Here is a 20,862-nt window from a genome sequence, read left to right as displayed (position 1 = left end):
GGTCCAAAGCAAATCGAGGGCCACGAATGTGTTTCTTCAGGGATCCAAAATTATGGAAATGGAGAGATCGTTACTGTATGTAGGATATGTAACGGTTTCCCTGCGAAACTTCTGCAGCGTAGTCGAAACAATCTTGGCAAGGTGTGGTCATCGATTTGCAAGCCCGGATACAATCAAGGTTCCGTAGGGAACCGCAAACATTTTTCCATCAAGTTATCGACCATTTTGTCTCAACGGTAGCATAAATGTATTAATAGTTATGGTGATTAGTTTAGTTAATTTTTGTCCATCTGTCTAGTTATCATTTGTTGCCCCTTGTATCTCTGCATAGTGGTTAACATGGAATTCCCGATTAATGTTTCTTCAGTTTTTCGTGATATCGATTCTTAACGCACGTTAACGCTGTTGGATTCTCGATAAATTGTTTTAATATCTCGGAGGCCCACCCGGCAGCCTGATGCGCAGACTGCGTGTTGACATTTCGTTTCGGAAACCAGCCACGAAGTGTAATTTTCGTAAGTAACGAGTGAAAGCGGCGATGCTGCGTTCCTCGAAAGACAAACATATTGCCTGGACACGAAACTAACGGAAATCTAGCGCTAAATTATTTGCATCACTTGCGAATGGTACTGACTACAAACTACACACTGCATCCCAGTAAACGCTTTTCTTCTCAGTGTTTCAACACACTAATTCTTATTTCACTGATAGTTTTGTTTAGAATGCTGCCTCTGGAGTGTAGTTTCAGAGTGAACCATATGATCAGAATTGAACTTAACAACGTACAAAGTAGTGTTGTATGCACAAGGGGTAGCTATCAGCCAAGGGTCACTTCCCTTACTTGCGGATACAAAGCTGTTGTGAACAACAGGACACATTACGGCATTTAGTTGTCTCATCTGAACAGTACACGACTTACTCTGCACAAAACGCTATTATGATTAATCCGTCTCATTATTTCGTATAACACCCAGGACGAAACGTAACGGTCTCTGTAATATCACTACAAATGGGCCTCGTGACCCGTGAGTACAGTACGGTGATCACTGGGTTGTACCAACCCATATGTTCCTTTGAGACATGTTTAGTTTGTGCGTACTCATTGTTATTTTTAGGTGCTGAGAGGTTAATAGTTTGAAGTGGTTGTGTACCATACAGGTGACTGTAAAGAGCAGGCAAGTTTGTGAACAGATAGAAAGCAGTGGAAAAAGAAGCTGTACTCTGACAGTGTAGACAGACGCAATACGTGCAAGTCCATTTTATTGTTCATTTAACTCATGGTTCTGCCGTGAGGAAAATCTGTTCCAGTGTTTCCTGTCTCAAAATGGCACGGTTATCATCCTCCACCATTCTAGAAAGTACATGGTATTTGTCATAATCACGAAAGCACATCAAGCAATCTTTTGTTCGTACTATTCGTGTTTCTGCGTGTGCGATTTCTTTATTATCTTATTTGAAGCACTTATACCCTTGGTTTTTATCGGCGTGACCAAATCTACAAACGATACAAACCTTTTAAGTCGGTTCGCATACTCTAGAGTCTACAGAGTCTTAGCGTATTTCTGCAGTCTGCCCCTCGACACTACTTCGAGAGTAAACGACCCAGTGCAATCTTGTGGTGAGGCAATCGGAAGAAATGAGTCTGCACGATACTCAAGCAAAAGACGTAGTTTCCACTTCGCTTCGCTAAAAGAGTTTACTGTCACGGAAACTCAGTGATTATGCACAAGTCGTAGCGAATGTATAATCACACAGCGGTAACCGCAAACAAGATGTTTCCAGTGTTATTCTCTTTACACTGTATAATGCAAATAATTCAAGAGAGAATCCTTAAAAATCTGAACATTTACGATACTCCGTCCAGACACTACCTTTCGTCAATATGTTACGCCAAATCTTACCGCTTCATGCCTTCATAAGAAATATTAAACAAGAACAAGTTTCTCCTTACCACACTTATTACGTACTTGCGATCAATGTAGTCAATTGCTGCAGAACTTTCCTGCTAAAAGACAGTAATCCTCTCTCAAACATTATCAACACGTAAACGGTGTGGCTCGTCCATCGTCACCTCATCATTGCTGTCCACGAGTGAAATCATCTAGCCGGCCGCTGTGGCCGAGCAGTTCTAGGCGCTTCAGTCCGGAACCACACCGCTGCTACGGTCGCAGGTTCGAATCTTGCCTCGGGCATGGATGTGTGTTATGTCCTTAGGTTAGTTGGCTCTGAGCACTATGGGACTTAACTTCTTTGGTCATCAGTCCCCTAGAACTTTAAGGACATCAGACACAGCCATGCCAGAGGCAGGATTCGAACCTGCGACCGTAGCGGTCTCGCGGTTCCAGACTCTAGCGCCTAGAACCCCTCGGCCACTCCGGCCGGCCTTACGTTAGTTAGGGTTAAGTAGTTCTAAGTTCTGGGGCACTGATGACCTCAGATGTTACGTCCCATACTGCTTAGAGCTATTTGAACCATTTTTTCTTATCTCATCTGATGTGATCTGTTCCTATCTAACTGGCAGAAAATAGAGGCGTCCTGGATTGAACTGTCTCCGACCGTCTCCCTTCTATGGGAATCATAAAGGTATGGCAGTAAAAAATATGTATCTGCTTTCCCTTTTACTCATTAAAGCAAATATGCGTGTGTTAGGCAACGCCACCCTTTTCTTATACTGGACACAAAATGTTCCTCTTGAGATTCCTTCTACCTAATACGCTTTTCGACACCTTTGCTGCGATGTTCATCAGGATCTTTTTTGTTCCCGGTTAACTGAACACCGTGCCAGAATGTTGCAAAAGAAGAATTGGGTTTAGATTTTACAGGGACTAAAGCTCACACAGGCATATTCGGAAATGAACTCCCAAACCAGCTGCCAAAAGAGGCATGCAGATTACAAGAGGAAGCTAACTATATCAAACGTCCCAACACCTTCGTGGACAAAATGTCACGAAATGTAGGTCTAGAAGAAAGGGAGAAAGAATGGCAACAGACTACAAAAGAAATTATTACAAAAGAATATTTCCCAACGCCGTAGGAAGGACTGGCGATAAGATTAGCGACCTCTTCCAGTTTCCCAGCTATTAACGGGACACGAGCATCGATTCAGAATAACCAACGCCGCCACGTGTAGATGTAGTCGAGGCAACCAAGCTGTAGACCACATGTTACTACAGTGTAGGAATTTGGACAGGCAGGGAAACGCACTACTGAAAATTGTAGCAGTGAAAGGGAGATTGGAGAACGACAAGAATGCAACTGGTACAGCTCTTTTTAGATGTGTGTGAATTCCTAAGGGACCCAACTGCTGAGGTCATCGGTCCCTAGACTTACACGCTACTTGAACTAAGGCCAACACACTCACCCATGCCCCAGGGAGGACTCGAACCTCCGGCGGGAGGGGCCGCGCAATCCGTGGCATGGCGCCTCAAACCGTGCGGCCACTCCACGCGGGACAGCTCTTTTTAAAACACTTCTTCATTAGAAGTTACAGATGTAAGAATTTCAATCACCAATCGGTAAACAAGCTCTGTACTAATTTTAATGCAGGAGCCAATGTAAAAGAAATTGTGTAACACTTAAAATATCTTTTTGTGTCTACAAAAAAAGTCGTAACTAAGTAAACCAACACATAAAGTATTACTATACGTAATGCAGCTAGTTAATAATAATAATAACAAATGTCACACTCAGGTACAGTCCTTGTGTTGACTTGTGAGCTTTGCTCTCAGCCACCAATCAACTAAATCGAATAGCTGTCCAGACGTTAAGAATGTATGCCACATTCGGAAGAATGGACAATTTTCTTTGTGTTTATGGCGACTGTCGCAAAATGATTAGGGCTGCAGTGGGATTTTACGCTGAACGGTATCCTGATCGCGCCACACACTTTCGATCTGTCTTTGTGACGACTGTAAAAAATCAATAAACTGTGAGTTTAAGGGATAAAATACACCAACAAAATACAAAAGCAACTGATGAGAGAAATGCAACTAACCTTTCAACAGCGTAACGCAGAGATTCACAGGCCACTACGTGGCAGCGTGAATGTGCCAGAGACGTCAGGTAAAGGAGTGTCTTCAGAACACATCCCAACGCATTTCATCCCTTTCATGTTAGTTCCATGAAAAGCCGCGTGACAAAAGCTTTCAGAGTAGGTTACACTTTTCTGTATACTGTTTACGATACGTGCAAAGTGGTGTGCGTTTCTATGCAGGATCTGTTGACGGATGAAGCAATTTTCACAAACTATTGGTAAATTAATCTTCGGAATATACACTACTGCTCAGTCTAAAATCCCTCACTAGGTGATATATGTGGATAAACACGGCTGTGGCGCCGGGTAGTCGCGCGGTCTCAGGCGCCTTGTCACGGTCCTCGCGGCTCTCGCCGTTGGAGGTTCGAGTCCTCCCTCGGGCGTGTGTGTGTGTGTGTGTGTGTGTGTGTGTGTGTGTGTGTGTGTGTGTGTCTGTGTGTGTTTGTCGCCCTTAGCGTAACGTAGTTTAAGTTAGATCAAGTAGTGTGTAAGCCTAGGGACCGATGACCTCAACAGTTTGGTCCCCTGAGACCTTACCACAATTTTTTTTAAACAACGGCCTTGGTCTGTCAGCGAGTGGCTTTTGAAGAACTGCATCATTGGTCCCTATTGTGAGGGTACTTATCGGTTCTTCTAAACAGAATTCCACACGAGCAAACGAGTAGCGTCTTTAGCTCCGGTTACTCGTACTTCAGGTACTGCGGCTATGCACGGCTCTGTTCAAAAAGAATAGCTCCATGTGGCTACACGACCGAGCCACCCACGTCTGCTTCCATGCCCCGCAGCTAATTCGCTGCAGTTGTGATCCTGTACTCAAATAGTCTATGAATTGGCTAGAATTGCAAGTTAATAAAATACACATAAATACAAAATGAAAGATAAACGAATACTTTATTACAAAGTGTTCTGTTATTACCCTGGAGCACATTCAGACCTCTCGAAATACACTGAGGACCCAAAGAAACACATCTGCATAATATCGTGAGGGTCCCCAAGAACAGGCAGAAGTGCCTCAACAGGACGTCACATGGATTCGAATAACGTGAGAAGTAGTGCTCGAGGGAACTGACACCACGAATCCTCCAAGGCTGTCTATAAATCCGTAAAAGTAGGAGAAGGTGGAGATCTCTTCTGAACACCACGTTGCGAGGAATCGCAGATATGCTCAGCAACGTTCATGCCTGGAAGTTGGAAGTGTTTAAGCTCAAAAGAGTGTTCCTGGAGCCACTCTGTAGCAATTCTGGACGTACGGGACGTCGCACTGTCCTGCTGGAATTGTCTAAGGCCGTGGGAATGCACTATGGACATGAATGGATTGAGGTGATCAGACAGGACGCTATCAGGGGTCCTATATCTCTCCAACTGCACGTGCCTCACACCACTACAGAGCCTCCGGCAGCTTAAACAGTCCCCTGCTGACATGCAGCGTCCATGGATTCATGAGGTTGTCTCCGTACCTGTACACTTGTATCCGCTCGATACAATTTGAAACGAGACTCGTCCGACCAAGCAACATGTTTCCTTTCATCAACAGTCCAATGTCGATGTTGAATGGCCCAGTCGAGGCGTAAAGCTTTGTGTCGTGCAGTCATCAATGGTGCATGAGTAGACCCTCGGCTCCGAAAGTCCGTATCGATGATGTCTCGCTGAATGGCCCAGCATGGAAATCCGGAGCAATTTGGGGAAGGGCTGCACTTCCGTCACGTTGAACGATTCTCTTCAGTCGTCTTTGGTCGCATTGTTGCAGGTTCCTTTTCCGGTCGCAGCAATGTCAGATATCTGATGTTTTACGGGATTTTGATATTCACGGTAGACTCGTGAAATGATAGTACGGGAGAACCCCCACTTCGTCGCTACCTCGGAGATGCTGTGTCCCGTCGCTCGTGCGCCGACTATAGCACCACGTTCAGACTCACTTGAATCGTGATAAACTGCAATATAGGCGTTACCGATCGCAGTGGCGTGTTCTGCCTGTTTACATGTTTCGTGTATTTGAATACGCATGCCTAGATTAGTTTATTTGGCGCTTGAGTGTGTTAATTCCATTCAGAACTTTAACTAGGGTAGCGTCCGTACAGCGTCCAGAATCAAACTCCTACAAGTTCGAATATCACTCATTACACAGGCGTGTCTGCCTCCTTCCAGAACTCACCTAAAATTTTTCAGAATCCCTCCCTTGATCTCTTCATTAGATAAAGTCCCGATCTCCACTTGACTCCCGTAGTGTTCCACTAGTATCTGATTTTCCATTGGCTGAAGGCTGTCCCTCACAAAAAGTACATCGCCTTTACGTTCTACAGATGTCATAATTTGACTCAACTTAACCACTTCCCAGACTAAACTAATCTATTACACCAATATTTAAGTAAAGAACGTTATAAACATTACGCCACACTCAGATGATTCACAATAAATATGGGTTTGTCCGTGTCAAAATAAGCCAGCATTCTTGTGCAAGTGCACTCACGAAAATGAGAATATATTGTCATTAAATATAGTTTAAACCATTATTTAGGCCTGTTTGACAAATGCATCTTTTGGCACTCTTATGAAGTGGTGTCAGGCAACCACACGAAAATTATCATGTTTTAGTGTTATAAATTGTAATTAGTGTTTAAATAAAGTTACTATCAAAATACAAACTGATCATTAAATAAATACATAAGTATGACAGAATGAGGTATTCGTTCTATATTTATTTGCTGTTGTAATATACGATGTTCTGACAAACGTCTGCATAATGAAATCACATTAAAAAACGTAGTAAATCAAGAAATCAAATAGATACAGGTATGTAACTTTCAGAAATGATAGGTATAGTGCAATGCTATCGTCTGAGATAACGTTATGATGAAATCAGGCGAAGTGTTTAAAAGTTGTGAAATTGTTGATTCGCCATGAAGTGTTAACTGCTGTAGCGTTAAACATATTGAAATTATGCCGTGTCGCTGGCTGCACCTCATTTTTCTCAGATTGCAGATGCATTCAGACTTGCTTTACTACTTGAGTAGGGAGTAGTACAGATTCTTGAAGATCTGTGAGAAGCCATCTTTCAGCTTGTCTGACACTCCGCCATTTCTTTGAGGAGCAATGACTCCTGCACGGAGGCCATACGAACGACAGGCGCCGAGATTCCCAGCTTTGGGGTTTACCCATTTCCGGTGACACAGCTCACTTCTGTGCCTGGACTCGCCCCTAAACCCGCTACCGTTCAACCGCCTAACAGTTTCACCTCTCTTCATACCACTTGCACGCGACCAAGCCAAAATGTTCAAATGTGGGTGAAATCTTATGGGACTTAACTGCTAACGTTATCAGTCCCAAAGCTTACACACTGCTGAACCTAAATTACCCTAAGGACAAACACACACACACACACATGCCCGAGGGAGGACTCGAACATCCGCCGGGACCAGCCGCACAGTCGATGACTGTAGCGCCTCAGACCGCTCGGCTAATCCCGCGCGGCGCGACGACAGCTGGTAACCGACACACTGCCGCTGTTACCGGACGACAGCCCATTGGATAAAAACAGTGCATGTGGCACGAACGTGACTGATAATGATTGCGGACCTTTTCAATAGAATATTAGGAGATGGTTGGATCGATCGTTCAGGTAACATAAAATGGCCTCCTTGTGCAGCAGGCTTTAAACCTCTGTACTTTCATCTGTACGAAAATTAAAACAAACAGAGATACAAGGAACACTGAAAACTTCCGAATTCACAAATGCCGCATAACATGGGCCCTCACAGATGAAACTGAAAGTGGGGTATTTTATGTCGGAACTCGCTTCATAGCATTGTTATCTTGTTACTCTTTCATCAAGAATCACACAATATGTCGTTCAAATCCTCTTCAAAGTTTCTTACCAATGCACAAAAAACTAAATATGGCCCCATTCGGGGAAAAACACAAAATCGAGGTCAAAATTCGGCGGCTGTAACAGCTACATATATATTTTCCACTCTGTCCGCGAACGCTGCCCCTTCGCCAAATAGAACTGTGTCGGTCGCACTCGGCCTGCGGCAGGGGAACTGTCTTCAATGACGAGCCCCGCTTCGCATTGAGGCACGACGGCCCGCGAAGACACGCCTGGAGACGCGGTGGGGTGCCAAAACGAAGGCCCGACGACGTGGTCTGGTGGTCTGGTGCGCCACTTCACTTCGTAGCAGCAGGGCCGCTTCGGTCGCCGTCCGCTGCACCCATACAGTACAGCGGTGCGTCGACGATATTGTTCGCCCTCTTCCGTTGCCCTTCATGGCAAGCCATCCCGGGCTTACGTTTCAGCAAGACGGCGCTGGTACTTTTCTTCGTGCTTGCCAACGCCACCTGGGCCATCGCGACCGCCGGATCCCTCCCAAACTGAGTATGTTTGTAACATTACCGGCCCCTGCAATGAGCTCGGGATTTGGACGATCTAACGCGCCAATTGAAGAGAATTAGGCAAGACATCCGTCAGGAGGACATCAAACAATTCCGTTAATCAGTGTCAATCCGAACAGCTTCTTTGATAATCGTCAGCAGTGGACCAACGCATTTTTGACTTACTCATTTTGTAAACCTCTTTCTCTTGAATTAGGTTCAAATGGCTCTGAACACTATCGGACTTAACTTCTGAGGTCATCAGTCCCCTAGAACTTAGAACTACTTGAACCTAACTAACATAAGGACATCACACACATCCATGCCCGAGGCAGGATTCGAACCTGCGACCGTAGCGGTCGCGCGGTTCCAGACAGACGCGCCTAGAACCGCTCGGCCAAACCGGCCGGCTTGAATTAATCATCCATTTTTTCAAAAATTTTAATCACTTGTTGGTTTGTACTCGGCCGGCTTGAATTAATCATCCATTTTTTCAAAAATTTTAATCACTTGTTGGTTTGTACTTGTACATCTCATCTACAGATTACCTTCCCATTCGCGTAATTCTTTCGTTGTTTGTCTTTTTTTTGTCTTAAACCCTGTTTGAGGGCACTACTGCAGCGTATACGCAACGCACCGCAACACCAATGCGGGATATAAGCGCCGACTTGATGGCAGGTGCCTGTTGTGGCATTCGCGTCTTTCCGACGTGCGTGCGGTAAATGCGGAAACATCAACTATGACGAAGTTATTACCAAATGCGTCCAGACAGGACCACCGTGCTGCTATGCTTCTCTTGGCTGCTCAAGTACAAACACTGGTAGACATCCTTCGGAGAATGAAGAATGTCGAACCCCAACGTATTGGAATGCGGCTGCTTCATGAAAACGCACCTCTCCATATTGTTTTGTCGCAGTGCAGAAGTTGCGCCAATTCGAAAGCGAGACACCAGATCACCCGCCCTACAGGTCTGACCTCTCTCTCCATGCGATCAGCGTCCCTTCTGTCCCTCAAAAAAGGCCTCGCAAGGTCGACAATTCATCTTCACGAGGGCGTGCAGCAGGCAGTTACAGACTTCTTCACGCAGTTGGACACGGTGTTTGACCAAACTGTTATCTTCAACGTGGTGTGTGGCTGGGATGATTGTCTCAGTGCTCACGGCGATTTTCCCTGATTAGGATACCGATACTGGACTGTACGGCCCTCGAATGGGAAATATTTGATCTCCCCCTTATATTTGGTATATCCTGCCGCAGAAACCTCATCTTGGACGTATGTCATATCGCAAATCTGTTAATTAATAAGACAATTACAACTTGGACAACACCATACCTTTTACCGTTGATCAAATCTGTGCTGCGAGCACAAAACGCTTCTCTCTTCTCGCGTACACAGCACTGCCTTATGTGGACAACTTCCTTGATTTCGGTGCCTCATCCTCTTTTTCTTCTCCGTTTTGTAACCCTAAAATCTACAGTTATTCGAAAATTCCATGTGTCCAACTTTTGGACTTTAGCTACACCTTTAGTAGTCTTATTTCTTTTCAGTCAGTTCATCCCATTTTCGGTTGTTCCGAATGTTCCGTTTCTTTCATTCACATTCTCTACAAACCGCGTAACTGCTCCTTGGTGACGCTGCAGAGGGAGAGAAACTGCGAATATGACTCAGCCGGAGCCAACATCAAGTAATCACAGAGCAGCTTTCACCGACGAGTCAAATGAGCAACAAAGGGGAAGTTGCTGACAGTATGTGCAGGAAGTGATGCCGTACACACGCGCGTGGCTATTTGTCCGTGCACAGCGCGCAATGGAACGACGAGGCTGAGAAGTGTTGTAATTAAATTCTCTGAATTTTTTACCTGGTTCTCATACAACACAGACTTGCTCCACAACTTCAGTTGCTTGAAATGATTTATTAATCAGTGCAGTATAAAAACATTTGTAAAAACTGAATATTCGTCCAGAATGAGATTTTCACTCTGCAGCGGAGTGTGCGCTGATATGAAACTTCCTGGCAGATTAAAACTGTGTGCCCGACCGAGACTCGAACTCGGGACCTTTGCCTTTCGCGGGCAAGTGCTCTACCAACTGAGCTACCGAAGCACGACTCACGCCCGGTACTCACAGCTTTACTTCTGCCAGTAGCCGTCTCCTACCTTCCTGCCAGGAAGTTTCATATCAGCGCACACTCCTCTGCAGAGTGAAAATCTCATTCTGGAAACATCCCCCAGGCTGTGGCTAAGCCATGTCTCCGCAATATCCTTTCTTTCAGGAGTGTCAGTTCTGCATGTCTCGCAGGAGAGCTTCTGTAAAGTTTGGAAGGTAGGAGACGAGGTACTGGCAGAAGTAAAGCTGTGAGTACCGGGCGTGAGTCGTGCTTCGGTAGCTCAGTTGGTAGAGCACTTGCCCGCGAAAGGCAAAGGTCCCGAGTTCGAGTCTCGGTCGGGCACACAGTTTTAATCTGCCAGGAAGTTTCATATCAGCGCACACCCCGCTGCAGAGTGAATATCTCATTCTGGAAACATCCCCCAGGCTGTAGCTAAGCCATGTCTCCGCAATATCCTTTCTTTCAGGAGTGTCAGTTCTGCATGTCTCGCAGGAGAGCTTCTGTAAAGTTTGGAAGGTAGGAGACGAGGTACTGGCAGAAGTAAAGCTGTGAGTACCGGGCGTGAGTCGTGCTTCGGTAGCTCAGTTGGTAGAGCACTTGCCCGCGAAAGGCAAAGGTCCCGAGTTCGAGTCTCGGTCGGGCACACAGTTTTAATCTGCCAGGAAGTTTCATATCAGCGCACACTCCGCTGCAGAGTGAAAATCTCATTCTGGAAACATCCCCCAGGCTGTGGCTAAGCCATGTCTCCGCAATATCCTTTCTTTCAGGAGTGTCAGTTCTGCATGTCTCGCAGGAGAGCTTCTGTAAAGTTTGGAAGGTAGGAGACGAGGTACTGGCAGAAGTAAAGCTGTGAGTACCGGGCGTGAGTCGTGCTTCGGTAGCTCAGTTGGTAGAGCACTTGCCCGCGAAAGGCAAAGGTCCCGAGTTCGAATCTCGGTCGGGCACACAGTTTTAATCTGCCAGGAAGTTTCACTGAATATTCGTGATTGCGACGACGTTTCTTTGTCGTTTGTTGAAAGACAAAAGTCGCAATGACAACTCAACATCTCAATATCACTACAACGTCATTTATGTGCGTTTTACATGAAGAGCTCCTAAATAATTGGTTAATATATGCCAGATCAGAAATGTAAAGGCCCGGGGTTCAGTCCACGGGCAGTCCTATTCACTATTGCTTTTTTCCCTTATGACGATGATTTTTAAATGTGTAAAATGGCAAGTTGCAGAGCAGTACGGTGTCCACATTTAACTGTTGGTCCCACGGTGTCTACCTGGTAAGCCAATTGAAGGGTCAGACGAAGGGGCATTGCATATCATTTGCAACACAACAGATCACAAAATGCAGACGGTAACTCTCACTAAGAGAAACATATGAAAACTAAATCGGAATGGTCGGACAGTGATTTAAGCCCAGCTCCTCGAGGAATTCCAAACCAGTCTTTTGGTACTGCTCCACCTACATCGCATTTAACTGGAATGCGTAGCTGTTGCACTTTCACTGAACACGTGCATTGAACGCTCGGATCATTTGTGCATCTCAATTTCAAGCTGAAAAAAAGTAAAGTGATACGCACGGAAAACTTATTCCATTCGTCGTTCGCAAAGCTAAAATTCTCATCATCGTCGCAGGAGGAAAAGAACAGAACGAACAGCCATTCAAAGGGTGTTGAATCTTATTCTGCGCGAGACGAACCGTGTGCTGTTTGCTGGCGTGTACTCTTCTGAGATCTGATCACGACGACACAATCACAAAAACTTTCTGAAATACAGCAGGCGCTGTAGGCGCCAGGGACACTTCGGTGACGACTTTCGTAAGCGAAATGCAATCTGTAACCACGTAAAGACAGCAACATGAGTTGCAGTGATCTTGGCTGACCATTAAATTTTTGGTCTTCCTTCCCCATAGTATCGCTTATAGTATCGCTCTCGTAAACTGACAGTATTAGAATCAAAATTTAAGAGAGCTTTGGAGGACTTAAAATCAAATAAGGGAGGAGGGATCGCTAGCATTTCATCAGAATTACTAAAATCATTGAGGGAAGTGGCAACAAAACGACTATTCACGTTGCTGTGTAGAATGTAAGAGTTTCACAATATACCTTCTGACTTTCGTAAAATATCATCCACACAATTCCGAAGACTGCGAGAGGTAACAAGTGTGAGAATTATCGAACAGTCAGCTTAAGAGCTCATGCATCCCAGTTGCTGACAAGAATAATATACAGAAGAATGGAAAAGAAAATCGAAGATGTATTAGACGACGATCAGTTTGGCTTTAGGATACGTAAAGGAACCAGAGAGGAAATTTTGACGTTGCGGTTCAAATGGCTCTGAGCACTATGGGACTTAACTTCTGAGGTCATCAGTCCCCTAGAGCTTAGAACTACTTAAACCTAACTGACCTAAGGACATCACAGAACACCCAATCATCGCGAGGCAGAGAAAATCCCTGACCCCGCCGGGAATCGAACCCGGGAACCCGGGCGCGGGAAGCAATAACGCTACCGCACGACCACGAGCTGCGGGCTCCAGCAAATAATGCAGGACGTAGGTGCCACTCTGAGATGTAGAGGTTGGCGCAGGAGAGGCGGGCCGCACCATACCAGTGAAAAGACTGATTGCAAAAAAAAAAAAAAGTCTTCATGGTCTGTTCGGGCCGAGTTTAGTTTTTTCCCTACAGTATCACATCTGTATGTGTATGCTTTGTTTACTTATTAAATGGTATGCCAAACAATTTCGAAAGAGAATGTTTGCTCAAATATTTATATGTTGTTTTCTATGGACAAAAGCCACTAAATATGTCAGAGAGACTTCTTCTTTTTCGGAATTCACTTTTCTGCATTTGGAGTTATCACCTGGACTACAGCCTGATTTATTTTCTATGTAGGTTACAATGAGATATTACAGACTACAACTAAACCGTTCGGTGCGGTATCGTGTTCAATCCACGCGAATCTTAAGAAAAGAAATGAACAGCTTTAAAAAAGCTTCACACAGAGTTACTAAACAGGACACTAGGTCACACAACAAAAATCGTCGATACGAACAGTCGTGGTGTGTTTTTGGAACCATAACAACAATCGTTTAGGAAACCTCTATAAATCTAATTCATCAAGACCATGTGGGGATCTGAAGAGGCTTCTCCAACATCCGTCTTCGCTCAGTCAATTACTGTGCCCCTCACTCTGTGAGATTTATTGGAGTCAGCAGGCAATCAGCTTGCGAGTTGTTCAACAAAAAATGGAATTATATCGACTTTATTCTATTACAAGGGTTGAAATCATGACCTAAATTAAGAACTTGTAAAAGTATAGCTTTAATGAAAAGGAGTACGATTCCTATCAAAGGCCAAACAGTATATACAATTAAACGTAGCTTTTACAAAGCGACACCTTATTCTGACATGTAACCTCGCTTCAATAAGGTCCTCACGAACAGCGTACACGGAAAAGGCATCTATAGATGCTAAGTGCTACGAGATTTCGTCAGTTTGTTAGCAATAAACCAGTAATAGCCTCCGCCATGTACTGTAAGCCGACGTACGAGACAGGAATAGACGAGGATGTAAAGTACGCCCCAAGATTAAATGTGGCAAGGAGACATACCCAAAGAATCCAGGTGATTCGTTCTCAAAAAATCCGCCATCAAGCCGTTACGTAAAATGTCTACATGCGCGAGGACTAACTGCGGAAGCAGATCACTTTCTCGGGAAGCTGAAAGCGAGAGCTGATGGAAGCAGGTGAACATGTGGCCAGGTTTTCGGCAGGCCTGACATCAGACACCGTGTGGTGAAATCTGGAGCAGGCGACCGCCCGGAAAGATCGGACGCAACGTATCCCAAGACCTTCCGGAGTGTGCTTCCTCTTTACTTCCCAGTTCATTAATACTATTTTCCTTTCCCTTTTCCTTTTCCTTTACCGTCACAACACGCACTTCGGACTTTACTTGAAACAGACTTCAGTTCGAAAACAACAGTTCCTAACTAGCACAATGATGAGTTGTCTCCAACCAGAACAGAGGTGGAAGAAATTTTGGCTAGCTGTCTCACGTTATACAGGCAGCGCATTAAAGATTCCTGATTATCACAGCGTGAGTATATATCCTGAATTAAATTAGGCACTTCTCTCCAATATTGTTGACGGCGACCCGTACGGAATCGGATGGCGCCGTCAAACTCAGAAGGCATTCTTAGTGCTACTGAAGAGCAGAGGTCCGCGTGATGACTCATCTTACCATTCACATCATTATTCCTAGAAAAACAATAAACTACAGGGTTGGGCAAATAAAAGTGCGGCCGGGTGTATACGATTTGTGGCAGTATTAACTGAGGAGGGAAAGACCAACAGTTACTTCCAACAGGATGGGGCGACTCCCCATACAGCCGTCCGATCCCTGGAACACATTTACACTCTTCACGCCTGACACAGTTGTTAGCAGAGGGCAGTCAGGCCACAGCCCTAGCTGACCACCGAGGTCACCTGATCTATCAATCTGCGATTACTCTGTGTGGAGAGCCCTCAAGTCTCAGGTGTACGCAACAACCGTAATAGGATGGATGGATGGATATGGTGGATATGGGCGCTCAACAGTGTAGTCTTTAGCGCCCGAACGGAAGCAACAACGGACGAGTGTCACTAAAATGCAGCAAGTGCTAAAATAGGACTAAAATTAAAAGTGAAAGGCTACATAGGCAGTTTGCACGTCAACAGTTGCAAAGTGGAATGCAGCACATAAAGAGGATAGCTGCAAGAGAACGTAGGTGAAATTGTTAAAATGAAGCACATAGCACATGTTTGGAACTGGCCTATTACAAGTATAAAAAGGAGTGGTAAGCAACTCGGCAACACACTAAAAATTCCAACCTAAAATTTTTGGCTGAAGCCCAGAAACATCACAGTACCTTTAAACTTTCTTGACACTCGCCTCGTCATCGGCTAGAATCGAGGGCAGATCCCCACTAATATTAACTTCCGACCTTTTAGAACGATATAAGTCACACTCAACTAAAAAGTGGCGTACAGTGATTCGTACGCCACAGGCATCACACTGCGGGGGGTCCTCTCGCCGTAGTAAGAAGGCATGCGTAAGAGGACAGTGTCCTATGCGAAGACGTGTAAGGGTCACTTCGTCACGCCTAGGTGACCGGCAGGAGGAACACCACGGCTGGATGGTGGGTTTCACCAATCGCAGCTTATTGTCCCTCACCGCCAACCATTCCTCCTCCCACAATTGCATACACTTCCCCCGCAGCACAGAAACAATACCTTGCAAAGGAATAGAACATTGTGTCACCTCCGGTAATCCGCAGGCGTCCTTGGCAGCTCTATCAGCTTGTTCATTTCCCCGTATGCCCACATGCCCTGGCACCCAGCAAAAGGACACTTGCTTGCCCTGTCGTTGGAGGATGTACAGTCGGTCGTAAATCAGCTGTTCCAACTTCTCCGCTGGGTACAGGTTCTGCAGTGACTGTAATGCGATCATTGAGTCAGAGCAAATTAGAAAGTTTTTGCCCTGAGTACACCGTATCTGCTCCAATGCCTTCAGGATCGCGTGAAGTTCTGCGGAAAAAACAGTGTATTCCTGGGGAAGGCGAATCCTGATGACACGTTCGGAGAACACTACTGAGCAACCAAGAAAATCCCCCTGTTGGGATCCATCAGTGTATAGTATACTACTGTAAAATCATGATGCCTATCTAAAATGTTAAAAAATAAAGATTTGAAAGTAAAATCTGATGTACTGTCTTTCTTAAAATTTGCCAAATCTAAAATCAGTCTGGGCCTCTGGAGGAGCCAAGGTGGGTATCTGCTCCAACCTCGACATGGAACAATAAAACGGGCCACACCCATCTCTAAAATACAATCCTTTGCACGAATCCAATAGGGCCTTGTTGCTCGCTGCCGGTTGCGAAAAAGCCTTTCCAGAGGAGGCCGAGCAACAGTGTCGTATGCAGGCGTGTATGGTGTGTAGTAGACGCCGCCGGAGGTGAAGTGGCGGTTCACCTGCCTCTGCACACAGGCTCGGTATGGGGCTCGCTCTGAACGCCCCAGTGGCCAGCCGAATCCCCTCATGGTGCACCACACCCAACAGCTTCAAATAATTGGGTCTTGCAGACCCATACACCGTGCATCCATAATCAAGCCGCGACCGCACGAAGGCTCTGTAAAACCGGAGCAGACAGGTCCTGTCTGCTCCCCATGTGAGGTGACTAAGACATTTTAAAATAGACAGCGCCTTAAGAGACCGTTTTTTTCAGTTCCTTAATGTGTGGCAGCCACGTAAGTTTAGAATCAAAAGTGAGGCCCAGAAACTGCACCATGTCTTTAAAATTCAGAACGGTGTCTCTCATCCTCAACTCAGGCAAGTCAAAAATGGAACGAGAACGGTTAAAAAGAACACACACCGACTTATCAGTTGAAAACTGAAAACCACTCTTCTGTGCCCATTCATCCAAAAGTCGGAGAGTGAGTTGCAACTGACGAGTCGTCGTTGCAAGGCTTGAAGAAGAGCAAAATACAGAGAAATCGTCCACAAACAAGGAACACTGCACAGGACTTTTCACAACAGACGTAATACTATTAATAGCAATAGCAAAGACCGTCACACTTAAAACACTACCTTGAGGGACACCGTTCTCTTGTTCAAAGCGACCAGACAGTACGTCTCCGACTCGGTACCGAAAATAACGTGGCGACAGGAAGGACCGAATAAAATTGGGAAGACATCCACGAAAACCCCATTCGTGGAGCTGCCTGATGATAAGATGCCTCCAAGTAGTGTCGTATGCCTTTTCAATGTCAAAAAATATTCCCAACAGGTGATGCTGGCGCAGGAAAGCCTGTTTTATGGCCGCCTCCAGGAGGGCCAGGTTATCAAAGGTGGAGCGATACCTCCTGAACCCACACTGAAAGCAACTAAGGAGTTGTCTGGATTATAGCATCCAGACAAGGCGGCGGTTGACCATCCGCTCCAAGGTCTTTCCCACGCAGCTAGTGAGGGCAACACTACGGTAACTACCCGGGCACGTGCGGTCTTTCCCAGGTTTTAAAAGAGGAATTAAAATTGCGTCACGCCACGAGTCGGGGAAGTGACCGGACATCCAAACTAGATTAAAAAGTCGGAGGAGGATTTCTTTATTTCTCCCTGTGAGGTGCCGCAGCATGCTATAGTGGATTCCATCCTGACCAGCGGATGAATCACGAGCCCCACACAATGCAGAATCCAGTTCCCACACGGAAAACGGGCAGTTGTACTCTTCTGTATTGGGTGAGCGGAAGTCAAAACTGCTCATCTCAGCAGCCACTCTGTGGGGCTGGAAAGCTGGATTCTGACTGGCGGTTGCAGTAATAGCTGCAAAATGAGCCGCCATAGGCTGGGCAATATCTTTTGGGGTCGTGTGGAGAGTACCATTCCACATTATAGCAGCCATAGGGCACCTCCCACCTCTCCCAGAAATCCTCCTGATGGTCTCCGATACAATGGAACTTCGTGTAGAACGATTAATGATGTTAAGGAACTGCTGCCACGACATCTTCTTGCTCTCTCGTATAATCCGACGACACTTTGCCCTCGCCACCCGAAAAGCTGCAAGGTTCTCTACAGTTGGCCGTCATTTGAACCTACGCAGAGCTGCCCGCCTAGCCCTGATTGCACAGCGACATTCGTCGCTCCACCAAGGGACAGGCTGCCGATTCGGTTGTGCCGTGGACTGTGGGATGGACGCTTCACTGGCGCGGTGGATCACTTCAGTAATATGATGCACCCATTCCTGGACACTGACCCGATGTTCAAACTGGGCGAGTTGACTATACAGTGCCCAGTTGGCTCTACCGAACACCCATCGAGGCGGTTTCCTTTCTGGTTCCCCTGCATGTGGCAGGTGAATCCGGATGGGGAAGTGATCGCTGCCATGTAAGTCATCAACCACTTCCCATGCAGCAGTGTGGGCGATGGCTGGACAGAAAAGCGATAGATCAATGGCAGAGAACGACCCAGTTGCGATGCAAAAATGCGTGCTTTGACCTGTATTTAGCAAATGGGCACTGGTAGACAGAAGTCTCTCAATTGCTCTACCCCTGGGGCAAGTACTCACAGAGCCCCAAAGCATATTGTGTGCATTAAAATCACCACAGAGGGTGAAGGGGTGGGGGAGCTGTGTAAGAATATCACTGAGAGCCTCTTTGTCAAGCACATCATGTGGGGGCAGGTAAAGCGAACATACAGTTAGCATATGGCGCACATGTACTAATATTGCAACTGCCTGTAAATCCGTCGTGAGGGAGAGAGGTAGTCGGTGTTGACGAAGATAGCTACTCCTCCTCGAGCTCTCTGTCCACTCAGGTCGTCCTTTTTGTGGAGGACACAACCACATAGCTCTGGGGCGTATGTTTCACTGAAATTTGTCTCTTGCAGACATACACACATAGGTCTATCCTGAATCAATAGACGTAGTTCCTCCACATGTGTCCTGAACCCTTGCAGGTTCCATTGTAGTATGGGAGCCATCACGGTGGTTGTATTTTCTGCCTCTCTCTCCGCCGAGGTGGGGAGACTGCAGCGGGTGGAGGCTCAGTCTTGGGGCGAGATGATTGCCCCATATTCTCAGACCATCAGCTCTGGGGAAGAGTCTGATGAAGCGTCTAGCGGGAACACATTAACATGATCCGAGGGTTTACCAGCCGATTTAATCTGCTGGTGCTGCTTCACACGGGCTTTCCTTTGTTTAGAGGGCTTTGCTGGAACCGAAGCTGGGGCGTTTATGACCATGCTGGGCTTTGGAACAGCCTCAGCAGTAGGAGATGCCTGGGGCTCTTCAGTGTGAGCTACTGTACCTCTCTCTCTGCCGTTCTAGGAGGGGCTACAGGCGCAGATACAGTTGCTGCCTTGCAAGTTGCTGCACTGACATGTGCACGTGTTCGTGCCAGCACTAACAACCTCCGTCTGTGTAGATGCATCGACCTTCAGAGGCGGCTTCTGAACAACGGAAGCAAAGGACGTCACGAATGTGGGGGGCTGCATGGCCTTAAAGATCTTTTTGGCTTCACCGTAGGGGATACGCTTAGTTGTTTTTATTTCTTGTATCTTACGTTCCTCTAGGAAGATTCTACAGTTCCTACTCCAAACAGGGTGGCTTTCATAACAGTTTACACATCTGACAGGCGACGAACAGTCAATTCCGTCATGGGCAGCCTTACTACAGTTGCCACACATCGCTTCTCCCTTACACCCTAGAGTTGTATGCCCAAAACGCTGGCACTTAAAACAGCGCATTGGGTTTGGGACATAAGACCGGACGTTTAGTCGAAGAATTCCTGCCTTGACGTGTTCTGAGAGTTTGGGGGTATTGAAAGTAAGAATGAAGGAGTTTGATTTCACCAGGTTCCCATCCACCCTTTTCATGATGTTCTGAACGTCAACAATTCCCTCCTGAGCCCACTCACACTTTAATTCTTCTACAGGAATGTCCACGAGATCCCTACAGGTAACAACACCCTTACTGGAGTTCAGGGTGCTGTGAAGCTCTGTATCGATAGTGTATTCCCCCAAGCTTTTAGCTGTTTGAAGATTAACTGCTTGCTGAGCAGTTGATGTTTCAACAAGTAGTGTCCCATTCCGTAAACGCTTCACTGATTTTAAAGTTCCAGCTATTCCTTCTAGACCCTTTTGGATATAGAATGGCGAAACCTTTTCAAAGGAACCCTCTTTCCGTTTTATAATTAAAACCACATTCGGGTTTTCAGTATGTGCTCTGTTACTCTGAACTGCTGTACGTTTGCTGACGCCGGAGTCAGGAGGACTGGCCAACCTAGCCCTCTTGTTGGACTGGGCGGTAGTGCCTACCAGCGGTCCACCCATCCCACTGGCCAGCGAAAAATTAGAAGGAGGAAAAGAGGAAGAGTTCGTGGTATTCATGGTCGTCCCACGAGCAGCTAGGGAAACGTACGTCCATCCAGACAGAGCCCCGCATGCCTGGATAAGCCTTGTACAACTGAGGTGCGGCAGATTCCCCAGGGGTTGCCCGCTAGCGACTGTTCCACCTCAACAGCCATGCATCTTATCGGCGCGCAGCACACCTTAAGATTGAAGGGTATTTTTATAGAGGTATGTACCGTCCTCGCGATCCAGGCAACCAAGCCAAGATCCCCGGTCCCTAAGACACACAACGTTCCACAGTTGCGCCAAACGGTGGTCGCTGAAGCATGCCCAGAGCTTACGGTATCAGCAGACTGGCGGCGCACACCAGCCCACAGCTCGAAGACCCCGGGTTCGCCAAGCCCGTACCCAGCAAACGAATGCTGAGCCCCCTGAGGGGAACCGTAATAGTCCTCAACAACTGCAGCAGAACATTTCGGATGACA

General features: G+C 46.3%; 1 protein-coding gene and 1 non-coding gene across 2 annotated transcripts in view; both read left to right on the top strand.

The window, feature by feature from the left end:
- The window catches only part of LOC126283973 (glucose dehydrogenase [FAD, quinone]-like), a 148,475-nt gene that overhangs the window by 34,253 nt on the left and 93,360 nt on the right, over nt 1–20,862 (top strand). The window lies entirely within an intron of this gene.
- On the top strand, nt 11,375–11,449 carry Trnas-cga (transfer RNA serine (anticodon CGA)). The gene has a single exon. It is a non-coding gene; the product is annotated as a tRNA-Ser (tRNA).

This window comes from Schistocerca gregaria, chromosome 8 (genome assembly GCF_023897955.1).
Source record: "Schistocerca gregaria isolate iqSchGreg1 chromosome 8, iqSchGreg1.2, whole genome shotgun sequence".
Lineage (NCBI taxonomy): Eukaryota > Metazoa > Arthropoda > Insecta > Orthoptera > Acrididae > Schistocerca > Schistocerca gregaria.
This window is presented reverse-complemented; position numbering and strand designations above follow the sequence as displayed.